General features: G+C 30.9%; 1 protein-coding gene across 1 annotated transcript in view; it reads left to right on the forward strand.

Moving 5' to 3' along the window:
- The first annotated feature begins 1,256 nt into the window (after window positions 1-1,256).
- Window positions 1,257-23,632, forward strand: part of LOC127729515 (homeobox protein Hox-D3-like) — a 49,747-nt gene continuing 27,371 nt past the window's right edge. The window contains exons 1-2 of the mRNA XM_052237349.1: window positions 1,257-1,379; window positions 22,479-22,509. The gene's annotated coding sequence lies outside the window, so the exon portion shown is untranslated. The remainder of the gene's footprint in view (window positions 1,380-22,478; window positions 22,510-23,632) is intronic.

Genomic DNA, 23,632 nt, shown 5'->3' on the forward strand with positions numbered 1-23,632 from the left:
AGTGTACCATAAGGACGCGTCGAGAGCTGGCTTATCTGTTGTTTTTCTTACATAATAGTGATTACTTAACAGTTTATATCTGAACAAATCTGAAAGAGACATTCTTCAGATCCCGATTTATCCGATACCATGGCTATTATTCAGAAAGATGTCAAGACTATTTTGAATAATTAATCATGTTTTATCTGACTTATTGACCAGTAACTTGTATCAAATCTTGTCCTGATAAATAAATTTGCCATGAGATGTTTTCAAAGAAACCCTATGGTGTTCCCCCATTCATCATTCTGCCACGAATTAATTCAGGGGAAAGACAAAAAGGCAGTTTTCATTGTGCAGTAGTAGGAAATTAACATATATTTTTGGGGTTATTTTTTTTCTATACATGTGTTGTCCTATTTTTACCAACATTTTTTGTTAATGCCGTGTGTCCATGAAAAGAGAATTGAAAGGTAATGTTTAAGTTTAAGAAACGTTCAATTCACTGTTGCACATACAAAATTAAAATCTTTGCGGTCGATACTGTTCGTTGAATTTGAAAATATTTATCTGTAACTATTTACATTTTTCTGACGTTTTCCGTAACTAATAGGAAGAATAATAATGAAACATAAAATGTAACCTGCAGATGGGTATCTTTTTAATTTTTACGTGCACTATATATGAAATAGAACACAGTTGTCTTTTGCGAATTTCTTCTATCTGTTAAGTGGTCACTTTCGTTCTCTTTGAACGCAATCAAATAAATAAAAATTTTACCCTATACCCTATAATTACAAATTTTAAGTTCAAATACATCTCGAATTTGAAAGGGGCGTTTGAAATTTGATCCAAGTTTTGGCTGAATAAACTTTAACAAATGTTAAATGTAGATAAAAGCTACATTTTAAAATCGTTACGATGAATCTATCACATCTCAACAAAATTATACAAGTTTTACTCTGAAATGTAGATAATAACTAGGCTTTTAATTTATTTCTCACTTCGTTGAATACAATTTTGCGGATTCATTTCACTATAAGTTTGAAAATTTAAACATTTCCTTTGACTGTCAGAGCGTTACAACTGAAAAGTATTATTGCAACGGTAGTTTTTTGATTGGATTACAATATAAACTAAGCCACGCCTACCTTCATCTTTGACATTGACTTATCGGAAAAGTCTAAAATTTCAAAACGGTAAAATCAAAATGATGTTTAATTAAAGAAATCCATTTTATGTATATACCTATCTTTTATGTTGATGTGTAAAAAATTCTATTTTGATGTTAATGCAAAAATATCAATATATTAGGTTACGATACTTCTGATTAATGTATTTTTGCGGTTTTCATAACTTTACCAAAGACGTCTGATTATCGACCGACCTTCAACAAAAATGTAAGTATTAATATTACATCGCAATTATTCACTTTTTGTTTATTTTCAAGTTAGAATAATAGAAATAAAGATAATAAAATGTAACCAATATTTTGCATCTCGCATCATAATTGTAACTGTATATAAACTGACAATAACTAATTAGGAATGAAATTTTCATCTCATTTGCATACTATTCTCATAAAAATAATGTATGCCATTATTTCTTTTGTAAAAAGGGCAAGTTCACCTTAAAAGAAGTAAGATTATTGATTGTGGAAAACACGAAATAAAATTATTAAAAAAAGGAAACAGCTGGAAGGGGCTTTCAATTTAGTTGTAAAAGTACAACATAATCTTTAGGTCTTTTCAACACGTTGGTGTATATCCTCAGGCAATATTTATATTTTTAACGTGAATTATTAATTTTAGGAGAAAAAAATAAAAAGATATATACTGAAAACAGGGGTTACTAAAAACGTAATATAGCCATTCATTAATTTATCAATAGAACATAATACAATAAAATTAAACAAATTTATCTTTGAAAAAAAAAAACAATCTATACGTTTATATCTGTTTTTATAAATTATTTTTCAGTCTATTCTATGAAGGATGTCCTTTAGTCATCATTTTTTTTTAATTCAATAGTGTTGTCTTCAAAACACTAAACTATAACAAATGTCATCATTCATGTTTGGAATTTTGTATGGAAAAAAATACGTATATTTGCAGGTCTGATTCATTGCTAAAGCTTCTTTTAAATCTTTTAAATGCATTAAATTTTCTTTTGCATGAAAATCGAATTAGATGCAAACAATTCACAAATGAGTCTGACTCAAAACTATTTCTTTTCAATCTTAAATAAAATGACTTTTGTAACATTTAATATAGTAATGCTTCATTTATTGGTAAACCAAAAGGATATCTTTATTTCTGGTAATATATTTAATATAATAACTATGCTTTTGGATAAAACTATTATAGCTCGAATTTAACAATGAAATGTCATTTTCCTAAGAAATTTGTAACATTAAAATAAATTTATGACAAATTTTGTGGAAATATAAATAGCTAAAATTTATTCACATATTAAAATAATATTATGCATTTGCAATAATGAATTTTTATCAAAGTCTTTTTCAAATGATATTACAAGTTTATTCACTGATTTTTCTACATACAACACAAATTTGTATGTCTTTTGTTGAGAGCACAGGTGTAAAATTCCTCTTTTAAGATTTATTTTTTAACTTTTGATAAAACATTAAGAATCCAACAACTCCTACCCGTAGTATTCAAAAGACAAAAAACTGACCATTTTAGGCGCATTTCTTGAATTACCCTCATATTCAAATGTTAAGAGAACCAAAGATGTGAAAATAGGATTCGAAGTTTTGATATAAAAAGAACACACAAAAGAAGAACAATCATAAGTTTGACTATTGATTTTGCAATCTATATTCCATTTTAGCTGAAAATTTACAAAAATTTAATCTTGGTCATTTTTTTATAAAGTTAAAATAAAATCATAACATGCAATACCCGTTAGTTTTCAAATAGATTTGTTTTTGTTATTCACGTGTAAAACGTGGAAAGCTGGGAAGGAAGTGGCAAAAGACAAATTTGTCAAAAATATAAAGGTTACATAGGACAATGGTTAGAATCAGATCTTATAATATAAGTATTTGGGTATTATTCAAAACATAAATATTTGGACATTATTCAAAAAAATATTTTTTGGCACTATTATTTTCAAGCCTTCAAGTGTTTTCACAATCATCAGTGCTCTAAATTTATCATGTAAAAAGCTTCAAAGGTATTTTGTTTTGTATAAAAACGAAAATATTGAAAGCAAATCCTCATATACATTTTTTTTTTATGTAAAATTAATTCTCCTTTATTGTAGAGAGGTTTTGTCTGTTAGTATTTTAAAGAATTCAATTTCTATAGTCTAGAATCTAAACATTTTTCACTGTGAGCAGTGAAAATGCAAGTACAATTTACTAAGAACATGTTTAACACCGCCACATTCTTCATGGGCCTGTCCCAAGTCAGGAGCCTGTAATTCAGTGGTTATCCATTTGTCAAAGTCGTTTTTAGTATATTGTTTTGTTTCATATTTTGTCATGATGGGGCCCTCTATAGCTGACTTTACGGTATGGGTTTTGCTCAATGTTGAACCTTTGGTGGGTAGTTGTTTCATTGGCAATTATACCACAACTCTTTATTTGTATGGTGGTGTTAATAAAGTGTCTATAAATTTAGCTGTACAAGCTGAACTTGGTGTTAATAAAGTGTCTATAAATTTAGCTGTATAAGCTGAACTTGGTGTTAATAAAGTGTCTGTAAATTTAGCTGTATAAGCTGAACTTGGTGTTAATAAAGTGTCTGTAAATTTAGCTGTACAAGCTGAACTTGGTGTTAATAAAGTGTCTGTAAATTAAGCTGTACAAGCTGAACTTGGTGTTAATAAAGTGTCTGTAAATTTAGCTGTATAAGCTGAACTTGGTGTTAATAAAGTGTCTGTAATTTAGCTGTACAAGCTGAACTTGGTGTTAATAAAGTGTCTGTAATTTAGCTGTACAAGCTGAACTTGGTGTTAATAAAGTGTCTGTAAATAGCTGTATAAGCTGAACTTGGAATACACCCTTGATAAAATATACAAGCCTCAAAATATGTAGTAGAGTTTCTGACAACACGTTTTTGATTCAATGAATTCTCTTCTGCATGGTTCCCAATTATCTTTACTGCAACTGCCATATGGATTTGCATAAATCGACTTTATAACTTAGCTTATTTTTTTCACATGTTTCGGAAATTCAAAACACAATTTCTAAGTGACGCTTATTGTAAGCATTATACAAAAAGCTAGAAGAGAAACGTACTCCTTGTTGGAAAGATGATCTATAGGTACATACAAATGTTTTGCAACTCTGGTCAAGGAAACTGAGAAAATATAGAGAATTTAAGGAATATCACAAATTCGAAAATAAATGTTCATAAGATTTCAATTAAAAAAATTTAAATTTGGAGGAGAGCTGTTTCATTGGCAATCATACCACATCTTCTTATTTTTGGGTAAAAATAAAAGCAACATACGGTAAACTATGTATTAACTAGGGTCGTTATCTATAGAAGAATGTTATTAGGAAACAGAATTTGTCAAATATGTAAAATAAATGTAGGAGATGAATTTCACTTCACCATAATCTGTCGCAATCGGACTTTATTAGGAAGAACAAGTAAAGAGCTATTTTGAAGAAATAAGTGATGAAAATAAATTTAAACTTTAATTTACATCTAAAGAGGCTGGGACTAATACATATCTAATGGCCCCAGGAAAAGGTTGATGTACTGCGAATAACTGTCGTATTATAGTTGAACTGTATCAGACAAGAAAGGATTTAATATGATCATGTGACCTTTGCGAAACCGGAACAACACACCCTAGGTCCCTATTGAAACAGCTCCTAAAAGTTTCTGTAAAATCTTGGCCTTGAGTAGCGGTTTCACCACGTGTATCACATATCATGGATCTCTGTTGATACAGCTTCTCAAAGTTTTTGTTTACTAGAAAATCAAATAAGATTGTACGATAAGAATTATTGATGAGGCCATTACCTTTTCATATTATTTTATTCTATTATTGACTGTAGAAATGGCGTCGTTACTAACATGATTCTTATAAAAATTGGCAAATAAGAAATACAATGTAATTAAGAATTTAAGGGTCCAACTCCCTCAAGCAAAGTGGACGTATTTGGCTACTAGTATTCTTTTTATGTCCCTTTTGGTCATATGTTCCTTGCGCATTCAAGTTTTTATATATCCTTGACTTGAGCATTCCTTGGGAACGTGAATCTAGAAAAGCGCTTCGAACGCACCAATAATCATTGCACGTGGCTGAAATAAAAATGAATTAAAAATGTTCTTATGCATTCATTGTATTTGATTTTCTTTATTCATAGTAACAAATCTTTTTGTTACTAAAACCAAACACAATAACATACATATATAGCACGTCAAGATAGTAGTCAACAAACACTCTTATACGAGGGCGTCGGATCGTTACGATACAGTAGATAAATAATATATAAAAAACTACAACACAAGTTTCCATACGTTTCGGCTGGCCTTCTTCATTGGAATTTAATTACAACAATAATACAATTTCGGCTATTACGGCCTTCTTCATTGGAATTAAATTATAACAATACTACAATGTTGTAATTTAATTCCAATGAAGAAGGCCGTAAAAGCCGAAACGTATGGAAACTTGTGTTATAGTTTTTATCATACAATCAATCAGAGACTTTATATATGATAATCATGATAACATTTTTGATTCTGATTCTATAATTCTGTTCCAATAAACATACATTTAAAATGAAACATACGGGTTTCCCGAAAGGTACAACTTTATGTAGATTACATAAATTTCAAACATGTGTTCGATGTTTTTTTATTACTTTTTATATAATACACGCATGTTGTGAATATTTGTGTTATCTACCTTTAAGTATTGGTTTTAAGATGAAGAATACTATAACAGCTTTTTTTAAGCCATTGAAATGAACATTTAGTTTTTGTAACATTGACAAATTACCAATGTCTCGTTTTTCACCTTGCAAAAAATGAAAACAACACGTTGTAAATTTCATGCGTCCGAAGCGCTTTTCTGGATCTACCTTCATCAGGAATGCTCAAAGCCGAATATTTGAAAGCCAAAGATGTTTTAAGGACAGAAAAAGTTGAAGTGCTATAAACCAAAAAGAACCAAAAAAATAGCCAAATCCATATAAAACCAATTTTGTCTGAGGGAGGTGAAACTTTAGTTTCTGTATAATTTCAAAATTTATAAACGTGCAATTTTAGATAGTTTGCAAAGTTGACCTTAGATGGATTTGTCTTTTATTTTTAGTTCTCTTTTGGTCATATACATGTAGCTCTAGTTTCAGTACATATACATCCTTGGCTTTGAGCGCTACTGATGAAGGTAAATCCAGAAAACATCTTCGAACGCATACAAATTACAAAGTGTTTTATTTTCATTTTTTTAATAGTGAAAATATACATAAAGTTTCTATCTTGTATATTTCTATAAAAATAATTGAGAAATCAACTGCAAGATATTTGTGCATTGCTTTTCATTTAGGAAGGAAAAACTGAAAATAAAACCTACAAAAAAATAATGAAATAAAGTAAGCATAAAAGTTAAGATGTTGAGGCGATACAACAAATAACAAGGAAATCTATATTTAATCAAACTGCCAATATCAAAACAAACCAAAAAAGATTCTTTCCTTGCCAAATAGTAAAAAAAGGAAAATATTCTTATATCTTCTTAATTTAACATACTTTGTTTACACTTTCCTAATATATCTTTATCTAACTTTGTAACAAATTTAACGAAACCTACATGGAGAGTATTAATCTTGAACTCCCTCCAATTCTATCTCACGCCTTATACAAACCTAAAAGAATTAATCTTCAACTCTATGAAATTTAATCTGCATCATATCAGATCGATCTACTGTTTCTGTTTGGAGACTTTTCAAATTTGGATATGTCAGTGATTTCTGTGGAATTTTCGCTCTTTTGAAAAGCCGTCAAAAAGAATCAATCGGAAATATGGTTTTCTATATATTTGTCAGTTTGAAGGGGAATGATTAATGATCCTACCAGATTTTTACGTTTACCCGTATTGATTGTTATAGAAGATCAATTTCTCTTAAGCCCTTTGTTGAGATTCACAGACATCTCAGAATGTTACCGTATAATTCAAACAATTTCAATATTTCCTGAACATAAAGCTTTCTGAAATGATGTTTTAAAAATATATACATATGGGCTTTGCTCATTGTTGAAGGCCGTACAGTGACCTATAGTTGTTAATTTCTGTGTCATTTGGTCTCTTGTGGAGAGTTGTCTCATTGGCAATCATACCACATCTTTTTATTTTTATATATGATTTGTCTCGTTCTGTTTACCATTTTTCTGTAATGTTAAGCATACGGTACTGTGACAGGTTTTACCAAATGTTGGAGACTGTACAGTGGTTAATGAATATAGTTGTATCACTTACAATAATAACAAAGCTCTTTATTTTTATTTTTCAAATTTTACTGAATATTATTGCCTTTCGTTTATCTCTGTGTTGGTGTTTCTTTGACATTTTTATTAATGATTCTTCTCTTGCAGACCTGTAAAGTAGAATCAAGAAAGGGTAAACATTAAATCTTGATGGAAAAAAAAACACCACAGATTCTTTTTTTTATATTAAGGTGCTTTATCTTGTCTGCATTCTTTGTTTTCTTACCACTGGAAGAAAAAGCAATCTGGACATGCAATTACATTTTTGCGTGCGTTTAAGAACTTTTAATCAATTTAAAAGAACCTTAAAAATATGCCATCATTTCCCCAGTTTTTAGGGATTATGGAACTACAATCCTTTTCTCGAAGACAGAGAAAATGATATGCTAATCATTCGTATTTGACGGTTTAGCTGTGCCCATAGAATGTTTTAATACTGCGACACAAATATAGTATGATAGAGATACAATAATTTAATTATAACGATTAAGTTTATTCATTGCAGAACGTTTAACGCGCAATTAACTATAATGAAAGAAACACAAGTTTTTCTTTATAACATTTTAATTTCATACAGTGAAGGAAGCTGTTAAAACGGTGAATTTATTGAGCATATACGGGACCAAACCTTGAATTTTTTGATTATTTTATTGGTCGGTTTCATACCTTTCTTTTTTAAATCCGCAAACCGTGACTATAACTAAAGTAATGATGGAAATGTTTTCTGTTTACATCGTTGAAAGATAATTGTTTGCAAGTTTTATCTTATTCTTAAGCATTTTTTTCTTGCGAAATACACAAAAAATAAAGATTGATTCACAAACGAAAGTAATCTGTGATCTGACCAAAGAAGGTAACTTTTAAGGGAGAGCTGTTCATTTTTTATTAGTAAATGAACTGGATTTTACCTACAAATCATCCCGGTTTTACATAGTTTTACAAATATCAAGACGACAAGAACAGGTTTACCCTTTTTCTAAATCAGGAAAAATGAATAAAGAACAATGATCTATTCCAAAAATTGGAATCCATTCGCCTGGGATACTCGACAGTAGATGTGAAGTAGAAGTTGGGCCTGGACTCTAGTTTATAAAGTCCATAAATATACTGGCAATTTTTCGGAATATTTTTGCAATAGATAATCACGGGAACAATTGGGGATATGATGGTAATAATATCAACATTCGTGAATTGGTTTAAGCACCGTGCTTAAGAAACACCAGGCTTTCACAACACGCCAAACGATCCTTCATGTAGGAAAGTTCCAAATTTTCACTTTATTTAATGTACTTAGTCGCATATTTCGGATCTTAATTAATGTATAGTTATAAATTCACACACCTAAAGCGACGCTCCGCACCAAAAACTGTTCGGTTCTTGCGTGCACCCATAGTGCATGACACAATCCCACACGCGCGTTTGATTTTGTCATGCACTTTGTGCACACACGAACCTACAGTTTTATCTGTATTTTAGACAACAAATGCTAGACGTGTGTTTGTATTTATACATCCTTCATAGCCAAACAGGCACTCTAAGCAATATTTTTTGTAATGTCTCTTCTACATGCTGAAAGTTTGACATAGTTCCACAGATATGTATTACATGTAAAGTCCCAAGCCAGACAGGTGTAGCAAATTCCTCAAAATTATAGATCAAAGTTCAAACGTCTGCGTCTTAAATGCTTTTCGATATTTTGGCAGAAAAGACCAGTGAATAATGTGCCATGATAACGTAATACTGCATGTTAACAAAATTTCAGAAGTTTCTTAAAACATTTAATTAAATTATGGTTCTAAATGAAGGGCGGAAGATTCCAAAGGGAAATAGCGGGTTGTTTAATTATGGTAATTAATGCAAAAAGAGGTGCAACATATCTTTCAAGATCAATTTGCACACAAGAACGTATGCTTTGATTATATTATAAACTAGCTATTTATTTTACAGTATTTATGAAGGTAGTGTTATGAAACTGTTGGGTGTTGCTTTGCACCTATAGCTTAAGAACACTCTAGAGTGTTGTGAATCTAGATGAAGTGTTCCGAATTCTCGAGTGATTATGAACAGGAAACTGTTAATTACGACTCATACATCGGACGTGATCTACGTTTTATCTCTCAAAATAGTCATTTTTTTCTTTTCATATTGACCAAAGAGCAAATTTACCCTGCATTAAAAAGTATAACAAAAATACCGAACTCCAAGGCAAATTCAAAAAAGGAAAGTCCATAAAATCAAACGCTATCAATAAGTGTTGCGTTTTCAATTCTATTTTGGTGTCAAGTAACAGTTTGTAGTAATTGCACAGATAAATAATGTATAATTTTGGATTGCAATATGAAATTAAAAAAATACATATTGAGTGGATGATCAAATTTGGAACTAAAAGAATTAATTTAAGGACTCCTTATCTAAAGAGATATCATAAAGATTATCTACAGGGAGCATCGTGCTCTTCAAACATGCACTATTTGCTGCACACGTCCCCGCGTACAATGGACGTTGTATACGTATTCAAAATACACTTCTGGTTCATGTTATCTTTTTAAAGAAACAACGCTTATCCTTGTATCTCCTTTATGAGGGAGAGAGAGAGAGAGAAAGAGAGAGACTTGACGAGGTTCCTCAGAGATATAAACCCTCTCTTATTATGTTATCTTGAGCAGTACAATTACACCAGGAACATAAAATAATGTACAAAATAAAGTTGTTTAAGAAAAACACTAAACTGAAAATTTTATCGCACCATGAAAGCACTGAAATACCTCTTGGAAAACAGCTAATGTGTTAGGAAAACTTAATATATTCAGTAACTATTAATTCATTGTTGTTTTCTCACCATCTATGTACAAATATGCAAAATCAGGATGAAAGAATTTAAGCACTTAATTATTTTTTTATATACTGCAATGTGGACCGTGTGATATGAAGAAAGACAAATATACTGCCCAATGGTATTGTGGGTACGGACCGAAACAAGTCAAAACTCTCCAAGCATTGGTAAGTCAAGATTCCGACTTAACCTGGCTCCCTAAATCCAAACGGACATGCTTTAATGCACTAAGTTCATATACTGTCGGCACGACTGACAAGAGAAGTTAAGGTGACCATATTTCAAACCTTTAATCTATCTTGTGGTATATTCAGTTAATAAAACCAGTTAACAGTAAACCGACATCAGTTGAAATAATAAACCTTGGAATGTGAAATCAATTCTTAATGCCACAAGCCATATTTACTGTAAACCGGCTCATTAAAGTGCTCGTTACTGAAGTTTTCTGATTGAAGTAAACTATATTATATGGTTTGGTCATCTAGTCATATAATGGCTAAAATCCTATAACAAACCGAAGTAAATGTGAATCCTTCGAATAAATTTTATTACGCTGTAAATTTTTAGAGGGCACACATGCCTGTTGGACAAAAAGAGAACAAAAAATAGGAATTAATACTTAAATAATATTAAATATTTACTGAACAAACTGGACCACGGGACGATAAAGACACCATGTAGGGTTTACCGAAATAAAGAGCAAGACTTGGCGTTGTCGGTTTGCCTTAGACTAACTACAAATCTTCATCGGCTAACCTGGACTACCTAAAGATATTGAAACATAGTTGGCGAACCAAAATTTCGGGCAATATTAACTTATCTTTGATTAAACATGATAACAGTAGTGTTTAATATCATTAAAACAATTTAAACGTGGTCCTTTTGTGTTGAAAGAATGGTTAAACCTTTTTATCAAGACACTAACAATATAAATAAGAAGATGTGGTATGAGTGCCAACGAGACAACTATCCACCTAAGTCACAATGTGTAAAAAGTAAACAATGATAGGTCAAAGTACGGCCTTCAACACGGAGCCTTGGCTCACACCGAACAGCAAGCTATAAAGGGCCCCAAAAAGACTAGTGTAAAACAATTCAAACAGGAAAACCAACAGTCTATAATCTATATAAAAAACGAGAAACACTTATGAACCATACCAACAAACGACACTAACAAGTTTATATTTGAAAGACGGGGAAAAGGGGACGGGATTGTAGCTATGACAATTTGAACATATCCGATATCATCTGTGAAACGGATATTCCATAACGGGCAACCAACTCGTGATGGCGTCCGTAAAATTTACGAAGGGATGATTTCAACTTCACCACTTGGAACTCTTGGTTTGATAGCTTCCTTGTGAGCAGCAACCCTCTATCAAGGAAATCATAATAGGAAATACAACCCCTGGTATATCATATCAACTGGGATATATATACTCTGTATGCAGGCACTGCTGGAATGTTGCGACATAGAAATGGAAAGTTCACAATTGGGAAGCTGAAATCATCACTTTTGTCGTAAAGTATTGTTTTCAACCGACTTTCATTGTCAATTTCTAAATGAAAGTCAAGATATGAGGCAGACTTAACTGTATCTGTTGTATCCTTGATCTCAAGTTCGATTGGATAGATGCGTTCAACATAGTCACCAAATTTTGAATTATTTAGTTAGAGGTCATCATCATCATCATCGGAAAATAAAGTTAAAGGATAATGCTAACTTTTTTCTTTCTTCCTAAAAAGTTGCTGTATGAAGTCAGCCTCATATAGATAAAGGAACAAGTCGGCAAGAAGAGGAGCACAGTTGGTTCCCATGGGAATGCCGATTGTTTGTTGAAAAACACGTCCTCCAAACGTAACAAAAATGTTGTCAATCAAGAAATCAAGCATCTTGATAAGGTCAGTTTCAGAGAATTTCTTGTTTAAATCAGAGTGATTTTTTTATAAAGAACGATTTATCCCTCCCTAAGACAAGATACTTGTATCTACGTTGGCCATTTTTTTTTATGAAACAAAGCAGGTCCAACTATTTTGGAAATACTTGTGTTAAGTGTAGAAAAGTCAAATGTTTTAATACTATTGCAAGATGAAAGAGTCTAGATTGTTTGTTCTCTATAAAAGATCTTTGGATTTTTTTAGTATCCACATATGATTTACGCCACCTCTAGAATAGGTAGTTTCACAATAACTTTGAAGCACGGATTTGATTGCTGATAAAATTGATGTTAACAATTTAGAAAGAGGTTTCGTTTACCACTTGGAATACCGAATTCCTTTATCAAGCAGTTTATTTAATGTGATTTACACACAAAAAGATGTTGTTTTGGGCTTTATTTGCGGGGACGATTATGAAGAAAATTTTAAATGTTGACAAGGAATTGATATTGTCGATATCGTCGATATGATTAAAACACCTTTAACAGACAAACCAGGAGAAACTAATTTGTCTTTATAGGTAACTGTAGCAGATAGAATTTGAAACATGATTTGTATATATCGGTTAGTTGTCGTCGATATCGACAACATTATCAAATGAATATAGTGTATACTCATTGAAAGAACAAACAAGACGTGTGTTTTTACATTGCTAAATTACCAAATTTAATGAAGAACACAAACTAAATTATATGAAATAAACAGAGAACAAGATAAAGAGATGTTTTAAATGTCGATATGTAATCGATATCATCGATATCGACAGTTTGAACAGATAAACAAGGAGAAACTAAATTGTTATGAAAAACTGTACCAGATAAACATTTGGAAGATAAATTGTCGATATCGACACGATATCAACAACTTTAACAATTTAATAAGAAACGTTTCAGGATTTAAACATGTCTTATAGCTCGAACCAATATCGACGGCTGATGTTGTGTTTGCTGGAAAACATATGTATGTTGATATCGATACGATATCGTCTATACCGATATCGAAACAACATCATGTCTTGCGCATACTTCACTGACCCAACAAAATATACTATGGTGAATTGAATATATGAAACGATGATTATAGCATTAAGCAGGATTAAACAACATAAATTAAATCGTGGCGACCTAGAATCATTAGTTTAATGTTAAATTTCCAGGGACAAATATTTCATGAATATTCACGACGCGACCTGGTTTTACGATGCATAACTCTTTCTAAATGAGTAGAGGATGGAATAGATGTTAGATGAGTATTTATACATCCCAACAGACAAAGATCCCTAGCGTAACGGTTGTTTGCAAATGATGCTGATAAATTACCATTAATGATGCGTGCCTTAAAAGTTTTTTATTGTTTTAATTCGTTAGTATATCTTGATGATGTATAGTATATATAATTCCCGAACTCAACATGCCAGTATATATCGATAGAACTAGATAATATCGGCAACAATCAATTGAAATTTTGCAAGTTCAAAAAAGTTTTGCACTCATATGATATTGTTTAGTTCTTAATATTCATAAAGAGCATAAAATGTATATAGTACAGTTATTGATTAGTGCGTCTGACGTAATTTTTGGTTTGATACAGTGCATCTGCCGAAATATATAAGGTATTAGAATAATTGGACCAGATATTAAATCAGATATTGAATTGGATGATATTTTACCAGCCTGACCATATAAGGTAGCATGGATTTAGAAATAAGACAATTATACATTTTATCCATGTATAGAACCTACTCTGCCCGCAGGTGCAAGATGAAGTAACAAGGGTGTCGAATACTGGTTTATAAGTTCGTGTGATTACCTTTGTTTTTGTATTACATCGATTGGTCAATCCTAATCGATTTACGCGATCGGCACATCGGTAAACTACTGTCGCCTTTACTTAGTAATTGTTCGATGTAAGTCCGAAACGCACATGTACAATTTTACGATAGAAACATTTTAAAATTCTTTAGGAATACATTTTTTTCTATTAGAATACTATATTTATGCTTGGGTTCATTGAATTGGTCTAATTGTATGAGATATTGCTTAAATACTTTGGAACAGAATTTTCGCAATGGCATTAGTTCAAGAAAACACAAGTTGCTATAGCCACTGCAACGTTGCACTATTAGGTAATATAGCATTTAAGTTATACAAATGCTGATCTTTTATTTGCTGAAAGACGAATAATATGATTCCATCATTTTCTTTTTCATTTCGGATTCATGAAAGCAACATATGCCGTATGAAAGCAACTAACGATTATACTAGAATTATAAGCTCCGTCAGCAGCCTAGTTAATAAACACATTTCTTTCACATTGTTCGTGTACATCGTGCAGTTCTAAAAAGCATTTAACAAACGATTATGCTTTTAAAATCGCGAATTTCATTCTTTTGCAAAAGTGAATAACATGATTTTTTTTATCAAAAAAGTAAATAAAAGAATTGAATGCTGAGATTTTTTTCTTTCTATTTAACGAAATGAAAACAAGTGGAAGTCCTAAAAAGCATTTAACAAACGATTATGCTTTTAAAATCCCGAATTTTATTCATTTAAAAAAAGTAGTTGACAATAGGTCCGGGAACAAAGTTCTCGTCCTTTGATTTTCAATGTATATATAATCCCTAGTGTGGACAGTGTATAACTTGCATTTTTTTCATGCATTCGTTGATTTATTTCTTTATATTTTTTGCATAAAATAACAAGAAAGGGGATAAAATTACATGGAACAAAAAACTTTGAGGCATGAACTTTTTGGTAAATTAGTTATTTTTTTCTAGTTTGAAAAGATCATAAATTAGTATGTCTGAAACTGTCAAACTGAATTACAGACCCCTTTAATGTAAAATTGTCCATATTTTGAGTTAAAGCTGACCTGAGTAGTCCATAATTTTGATATAACACGTCCCAAAAGTGGTAAACTACATTGTAAAAATCTTATTTGAATAGAGCAGGTGCGATCTTTTTAATATGCGTTTAATGTCTACAAGAAATGCACTACGAAATAACTGTGTTCTCGGACCAATATAAGTGTAAATGAATAATTGATATAAATATTTAACAAGAGTTATTATCCTATGATAAACATGTAAAATAATGGTTGAAATTTAATGAATGTTTTACGAGCTATCTATACTTTGAAATCGTCATTTTCATGTGCAAATTTCAGCTGTATATATATTTCGTATTATGATTGATTTTAAGTGGAATGGGGCTGCTTTTATCTCATTTGACAATTTAAGTCGAAGATTTGCGTTTAAAGTTTAATTTCAGATTCAAATAGAAAGGCGGAAGATACCAAAGGGATATTCAAACTCAGTATAGAAAACTAAAGATTGATCACAAAAAAGGAATAACATATTTATAAGAATTGAATGGTGATAGTTTTTTTTTACATATATACGAAATGAAAACAAGTGACCATTACATTTTGCATGAAGTGCTAAAATGCATGTAATTCTATCATGCATACTGGTGGTATTGTTTTTGGTTTGTTTGTTTGAAGTTCGTCTGGTTCCCTACTTTGCTAAGCGGATACCTTCCTTGCCCATAATTTTATAACTGTAAATATCAAACCAAAAGGGGATTTTAGACCAATCACTTTCAACTTAATTTCCTTTAAGAAATAAAACATGAATATAACATATTGGATGGTTATATTGTATGACATTCACAGATATCTCGTGGTTAAGCTAAAGCTATCAAATAATTAATCCGATTAAAGGACAGAGTCCACTCTTTGTTTACAAGGATCTGACAACAACCCGTTCTTCTTTTTATGTCAATTTTCACATGTCGCGAACTATGTCTAGTATTCTCAGACCAAATTGCTTGAAAAAGAGGGGCGAAAGATACCAAAGGGCATTCAAACTCATAAGTCAAAAATAAACTGACAACGCCATGGCTAAAAAAGAAAAAGACAAACAGACAAACAATAGTACACAAAACACAACATGGAAAACTAAAGACTGAGCAACACGAACCCCACAAAAAACTGGGGGTGATCTCATGTGCTCCGGAAGGCTTGAAGCTTCACACACTTACTGTGATTTGTATATGCAATCTGATTAAATATACAGATCCTGTGTCCACGCTTGTCTTTGTGAGCGAAGCTATTACACAGGATATGTATTTCAACCAGATTGTCGTAATGTAATCTATGTTTCGACTTTCTTTTGTCATTCCAGAGTTATGGGACTTTAACTACTAGATTTAAGGCAATTGACACGAGAACACAGTTATTTCGTAGTGCATTTCTTTTAGACAATGAACTCAAATTAAAAAAATCGCACCTGCTCTATCTCAAAAAGATTTTTACAGTGTAGTGTACTACTATTGGGACAAATAATATCAAAATTATAGAAAAGTCTACCAGCTCTAACTCAAACTATGGACAATTCTATGTTAAGGTGGTCTGAAATTCAGTTTGACAGCTTCAGACATACTAATTTTTGACCTTTTTTAACTGGACCAAATCACTACTAAACATAAAGATTCATCCCCCAAATTTTTTTAACATGTAATTTCATTCCCTTACTTAATATTTCATGCATAAAATATCAAGAAATAAATTGGGAAAGTGTATGAAAAAAATTTGCAAGTTATACACTGTTCACACTAGGGACTATATTCGTAAGACAACGAAAACCAAAGGACGATTACTGTGTCCTCGGACCAATTGTTCCACTTGTCGCGCACTATAATAATATTAAACGGTTCACAATTTACTGCACCAGGTGCTAACTTGAGTATACTTATTTATAAAGCGTGTCATGCGCTTATGGCCAAGCTGTTTATTCAACTAGTTGGAACAAAGGTCCCAGAACAATGTTCTTTTAACAAAAATGAAAATAGTCCCAACAAAATAAGCTGCAAAAAATAAGGGGCGACAAGGTTGTAGTAAATGTTTTAGAAAAGTACACAAAATGGCTTGTCTAAAGAGAAAATAGTTCAAGTTTAACGAAACTTGAAATATGAAAAGAAATAATAAGAACTCTGATTGGTTGATCAGTCCCTGTGGCAAACATGTATCCATTTTAAAGACCGTAAAAGTACTTTATTGTGTTGATGTTTCACAATATAACATATTATATAGAATACAGCACGACATAATCTACGCTCCAAAGTATATATATTGTACTTTAAGGAAATTGTAAAATGATAGCTCAGTATGACATATTTACTGCATTACAGCGAATATGTACATTATCATGCGCAGAACGAACTCTTTGATATTTTTAACATCAATATCAGCTTGTTCTAATCAACCACTAAAATAATTCAAGTAGTTCATAATTGTACATGTCAGAATAAAGTGGTTTTTCCAATGATGAAACCATTTTATATTGCTTTCAAGGTATGTCAATTTCACATAAATGTAAGATCGGATGTACTATTCCAATTCTCAAATTCAATAAATGACACGCATCAATGAAATCATTTTATTGGATTAAGTTCAAGATTAGTAAACATCAATACAATGGTATGCTGTTTTTCTCCCTCAATGAAATGGAATCATACTATTGTAACATTTTGTCGAATAGCCTCGATGAAGAAGATTATTCGATGTTTATGAATATTAACCGATGATAAATGAAATAAGGGCTTAACCGGAAAAGAGGGGGGGGGGGGTATTTTTTTCGTAAAATGATATTTGTCAGGTCTGGTCTGAATGTTTTGGTTTTAACTGTAAAATTTATATACTGCATTAAAGAGAAATCTCTACACTGAATATTTTTAGTCAAAATAAGATCCTATGTCCAAATATATATTGGTTGGCAAATTAACTAGTTTGATGTTTACTCATATTTCCACTAAGTCCCATATACAATACCGGTATCCAACCATATCGATTTCAACGCATGTCGAAATCCGCATCGGATGCTGTTTTTTATTACTTGCATTCAATAGTCACTTATTCCCGTTTAAGATATGGTACAACAGAGACATATACAGTCTCATATGTCTCTGGGTATGCATATTTTATTATGTGTATTAAATTTTTTCCACTTTCGTACTAAAACAATTAGGCGCTTCTTTATTGCCGTAGTTTCGTATTATGAATACTTATAGGCGTGTTTACCTTGCATGTCTTCAGTAATATTGTTGTTTAAATTATTCAACAGATGCTATTGTAACTGTCGATTAGACAACTATATCCAGATAAAAGAAATTAATTAACGATACACTTGACTGTAATTTTATATATTACATGTCTAGATGAGTTTTCAGAAAAAAGTCTTTAGAAGTACGAAGCTTTCTGACGTGCTTATAGTTATGACATCAATCTGGTAGTATGCAAAATCTAATTACAGCTTTTTCATATAAGGTTACATAGACGATTATTATTCCGAAAAAGAACAATTCAAAAATAAATCGACATGTAACGCTATTTAAGTATACTCGTTTAACAGAGTACATTTTGAATATCTACAAACAATAGTATGAAGAGGGGTGTTGCTGTTATATTTGGTTGGATGCGTTATTTGTGCAGCAATATCTTTTTTTTTTGTTTTAAGTTATCGTTTTTCATAATTAATATATACTTCGGATCTAGCTTTCCCTTTGTATTGCACAAGCATCTGCTTATAACGAGAATGTTGTCCTATATATATAATATGTTGTGAATCATTTGAGATTAATAACGGGATACGATTCCATGAACTCTCTGCACTAGCACGATCGATTAAGTCTGTTTATAGCATATGTCATTATCGTATAAACTTTAAAAATTCTAATTTAAAGAATTTATTTTTTCAAGAACCAGCTGAACATAGGACAATCTTCAGTGCACATTGCAGTTGCTTTAAAACGTCGATGTCAATTGCTATTGATAAACAGATAAATAAAACTATCTATCCCGACAGAGAAATCCATGAATAAATGAACTATTAAGGAACACTGCAAAACAAAAATAAAAATGAGAGAAGGCGCAACGGTGACAATCAAAAGCCTAAAGTCGAAGAAAGATAGAAAACACTCAGACAAAAAGAAAAACCATGAAAAGACAAACAACATTATATAGAAAACTAAAGAATGATCTACACGAACCCCACCAAAAACTAGGAATGAACTCAGGTGCTCTGGACGGATCAGCAGTTCCTGGAAAGCTATATTTCTTACTTGTGGAATAAAGGGTAGAAGATACTGGTCAAAGCTATAAGAGGAATCAAATATGAAAATGTATAGGACAGTATCTGGACAAGATAACTCTAATGACAGAAACAAAAAGCAAAACAACCAACCCAGACGCAAACTAACACACACGCTCACAAACACGACATTTTTGAACAGTTTGAACTGTCCCATAATGTATATATCAAGTTCCTACATACAGAGTAAACCTATATCTTATCTGCATCTGCTATTTATTGATTTTGAACTTTAACCTGATCTTATTTGATTCTGTAGGTTTGGTTGATAATTTTGGATGTTCTTGTTTTAGATTTAGGTCTTTTTACACCGTAAAATCGTTTTCAATCTGTCACTTAACCAATAAACCCCTTTAGTAAGTCCAAAAGTGTAAACATACATTGTTGAAGGCAGCACGGTCATCTATAGTGGTTATAACTTCTACGTCGTTTGGTCTCTGTTGGAGAGTTGTCTCATTGGCAATTATACCACATCTTCTTATTTTCATATGTAAGAACCATTTTTTATAGATCGGTTGCTTTGTCGGATGATTTCAGTTATAATAAAGATTTTTTGTGAGACCTACTGGAGCAATGTACCTTTGCTACATCTCATTCTTGTATATGTACAGTAGTACATCATTCTGTTAACATGTACTCTTCTGTTAAAATGAAATATGGACAAAATAGGCGTATTCCGTAACGAAATTTCTTCCTTTTGGGATTTAAAGTCAGTTTATTTTGCATTTGCCAAAAGTAGATATTAAAAAGATAAGTTGCATCAGGAATGAAAAGTATGATCCAGATTAAGTAGGTTAATCTTAATGGTTTAAATGACTACCATGCAGGTTTTTGCACTTTAAGCAAGAGAACGCATCACCTTATTTTCAGGTGCAGTGTAACTAGGTGCAATTTTGTTTAAAGGACAGGCCACTTAAGGCCAAATTGAAATTTTATGATTACACTTCAGCTTTTCAGGACAGGAGTTTTACATATCTTTTCATTGACATGTCAAACACGGTTGAAAATACCCCAAACAATTTAATTGAATATTCCATCTCCTTCAAATCTGCATTACATTTTCAAAACATTCAATGATAGCTTTCAAAAATCTTCTGAAATGTGGTTATTTGACAGAAGTACGCGTGTCATCTTCAGACTTGTAGATAATATACACTTTTCGAACCTCTTTATACAAGAGAGTGACATATCAATGATCTTCGTTAAAAAAATGTTTGTCTCCAGTTAAAATGATTTGAAAAGGGTGGAGAAATTTACATTAAACAAAATGAGAAAGATGGTCTTTTATTTAAATCTTTGTCATGTTTTGAAAAGGTTCGGCAGTTTGAGATGGGTTCAGGTCAAATTAATGTCGTATTCATCAATATCAACTGTTTTACCTGTCTAAAATGGAAAAACAAATATTCAAAAACGCAGAAGGAACCCGAATCCTGCTGTTTATTTGTGATCAAATAACCGCAAATGTTGATGACAAAAAAATTGTTAAGAGACAGGAAATCGAAACTTGTCAAGATTTTTTAGGATAAAAAAAATGATAAAAAAAATTTGACTTGTAGAATCAAGTTTCTTTTATATGTTTGTATATTCGCAGATCAAAGTTTTATAATTAGAACATTTAATAATTAACTTAAAAAAATAAGCTGGCTACTTCTGAAGGAAATTTCTTTAAGTTTCTCTGTGCGTTGATTTTTGTTCCTAATCGTTTGGTATTAAAATGAACCAAAACTGTTTTCACGGAACACAGACATTCTGTCAATTAAAGTTCCTTTTTCTTTATTTTTGTCTTGTTTTATAGACCTTAATAGTTTTAAGGGCTTAATACTATTACCCTTAATGAAAAGAGTTTGAAAGCAAAAACCTACTTAGAATCATTATTTTAATTAACTCGGTCAATTCTAATTATTTTGTGATCTTTGATGTCACAGCAGTAGCCGTTGCTCAAATTTTCTAGTAACCATATATATGCAAAACTTGTGAACTGTTTCGCACTTAAGATTGACATTAAAAGGGTATAAAGTTCAAATGTCATTTAATAGTCCCCTGTGGAAAAATTGCTCTTTGAACGTCTAAATACTCCAACAAACAATTCTGACTTATTAGTTTCGTATTTTTTCAACATTTGAAAAGGTGGCTTGCATAAATAGAGTTGTATTTTGATAGAGCTATTTTGTGCGATAGTACCACTTGGATCGTTGCGGCAGTTTATATCCTTTTACATTTGATTGACATGAACATTGTTCGGATGGGGGATCTTTTTACGAATTACCAGACGACACAATCACTTTGTTATTTTTCTTGTAACGATGATATTTATTTTAACTTGATACAAGACTGGTTTATATTTTACTGTTTATAGAGGCGTTCGTCGCCGTGTAAATTTGTCTTCTTCACCACCTCTATTTCATGTATTTTATAGTCTATTAAAATTTGTGATATTTTAAGAAAAAAATTCCCACAGTGTAATATTGTAACTTTACTAGAGTGAAGTTAATTCTACGTGTCTGAATGACAGTGAAAAACTGAAACAACTACATATAAAATAAAACATATTTCTTTTTTTTTCATTCATTTATATTTCTTTTTATTATTTAAACTTGTTTAGAAAAACAAAACAATCTCTTTTAATAAAAGTTTCATCTTAAACTGTCGAATAATGGTTTCGGACTATTCAAAAATGTTTAATAATAAAATTAGTTTTGGAGTTTTGAAGAAAACACGAAATAAATGTATACCTAAATATATAGAAAAAATATTTAAAAATTTTCATTTTGTTTATGATTGTTATTTTTAGAAATCAATAGAAATATCTTGAACATTGGATATATGAAGTTAAGTATATATTTTTTGAATCATATGAAAAATAAATCACTATAAATTAAAAAAAGTATATTTCATATTTTCAAATCTAGGAAATTTTCTTCACAATGAGTACTGTTCATACAATGAAATTTTTTTTTTAAAAAATATTAACAAGAATATTCAGTCGGTAAGAACAAAATATTTATAAGTATGGAATAAAGACGTCAGCGAATTTGTAAAATATTTTATACGCGTAAGATATGTTTTTATTTTACAAATTAATTAATTGATTTCTTTTTCTTTTCAGTGTAAAAGTTAAAGACTTGTTTCCAGACTAGGTAAGCATGTCTTTCTCCACCTTTTCAAAAATTCATTTACACAGTAACATTGTGTATTATAAAATAAAAATGTAAAAAGATTTTGTTACCGCCTCATTGTATTGAGGTGACGTCTTTGGCGAAAAAGATATAATTTGGATAAAACTTGACTTTTATAATAAAATGATACATGTAAACTAAGTTGCTTCAAATTCTATTTTACAATTGCTTTATCTATCAATAAATAGTTGTTTGTTTTCCATTTGTTCGGGTTAAAATCTGGGCCACTGCCATTTTTGTTCTAATAAAAGAGTTGTGAAACAGATACCAAATGATGTATGCTAAAAAGTATTGTGTCTGATACGGAACTATTTAACTTCATTTTAGGGGTACCTTTAAAACAAAAGTTAATGTTTTGGAATTTCTTACTTATTGTTGACACAGATTTAAAAACATCAAATTTTTCATAGACAGAAAATAGGCATGTACATAGTTTAAACAAATCTATTCAAATAAATCAATACAAAGTATATAATTCTGATACATGAAATAAATAAAAATTGCTTTTATTAATCTGTCTCCTAGTATATATACACTTAAATTTCTTATATGGTCATTATCATTAAGTATGGCATGTTATAAAATAGTCAGTTTGTAAAAAAAATAAGATATTGAAGTTTCATAAAAAAAAATACTGGTATATAGTATAGAGTGTTGTGTGCAGAATGAAATGCTAAGGTTTTATAAACGATCGAGCATTTGCATCAATGATTGAATCGTTTGTTTTTTTATTATATATTTCTGTACCAAAATAAATAAAAGGCTGTTTTGCTCGTCCGATAGTACGGTTGAACCAAACAGCAAGGTATTGATGTCAAATTGAACCGGAAAATCTGAAATTGAAGCCAGAGGTCCAAGATGAAGGCATGTACATATTATCAATATTTCTTTCTTTTATTTTGAGCCGCAAGCAGATCTTAATTTATTGAATTTATATTGTAGATTTGTAAAATTGGACTGCACTTTGAATTAAAAAAAGCACAGCAACAATTACTTGAATGCAGAATCTATAGGACCCTTCCGGTTCTGAATGATTAAAGAAATATTTTTCGTTATCTTGAAAATTGAAATCATTTTAAAATTT

The sequence above is a fragment of the Mytilus californianus genome, unplaced genomic scaffold (genome assembly GCF_021869535.1).
Source record: "Mytilus californianus isolate M0D057914Y unplaced genomic scaffold, xbMytCali1.0.p SCAF_2, whole genome shotgun sequence".
In the NCBI taxonomy this organism is placed as follows: Eukaryota; Metazoa; Mollusca; class Bivalvia; order Mytilida; family Mytilidae; genus Mytilus; species Mytilus californianus.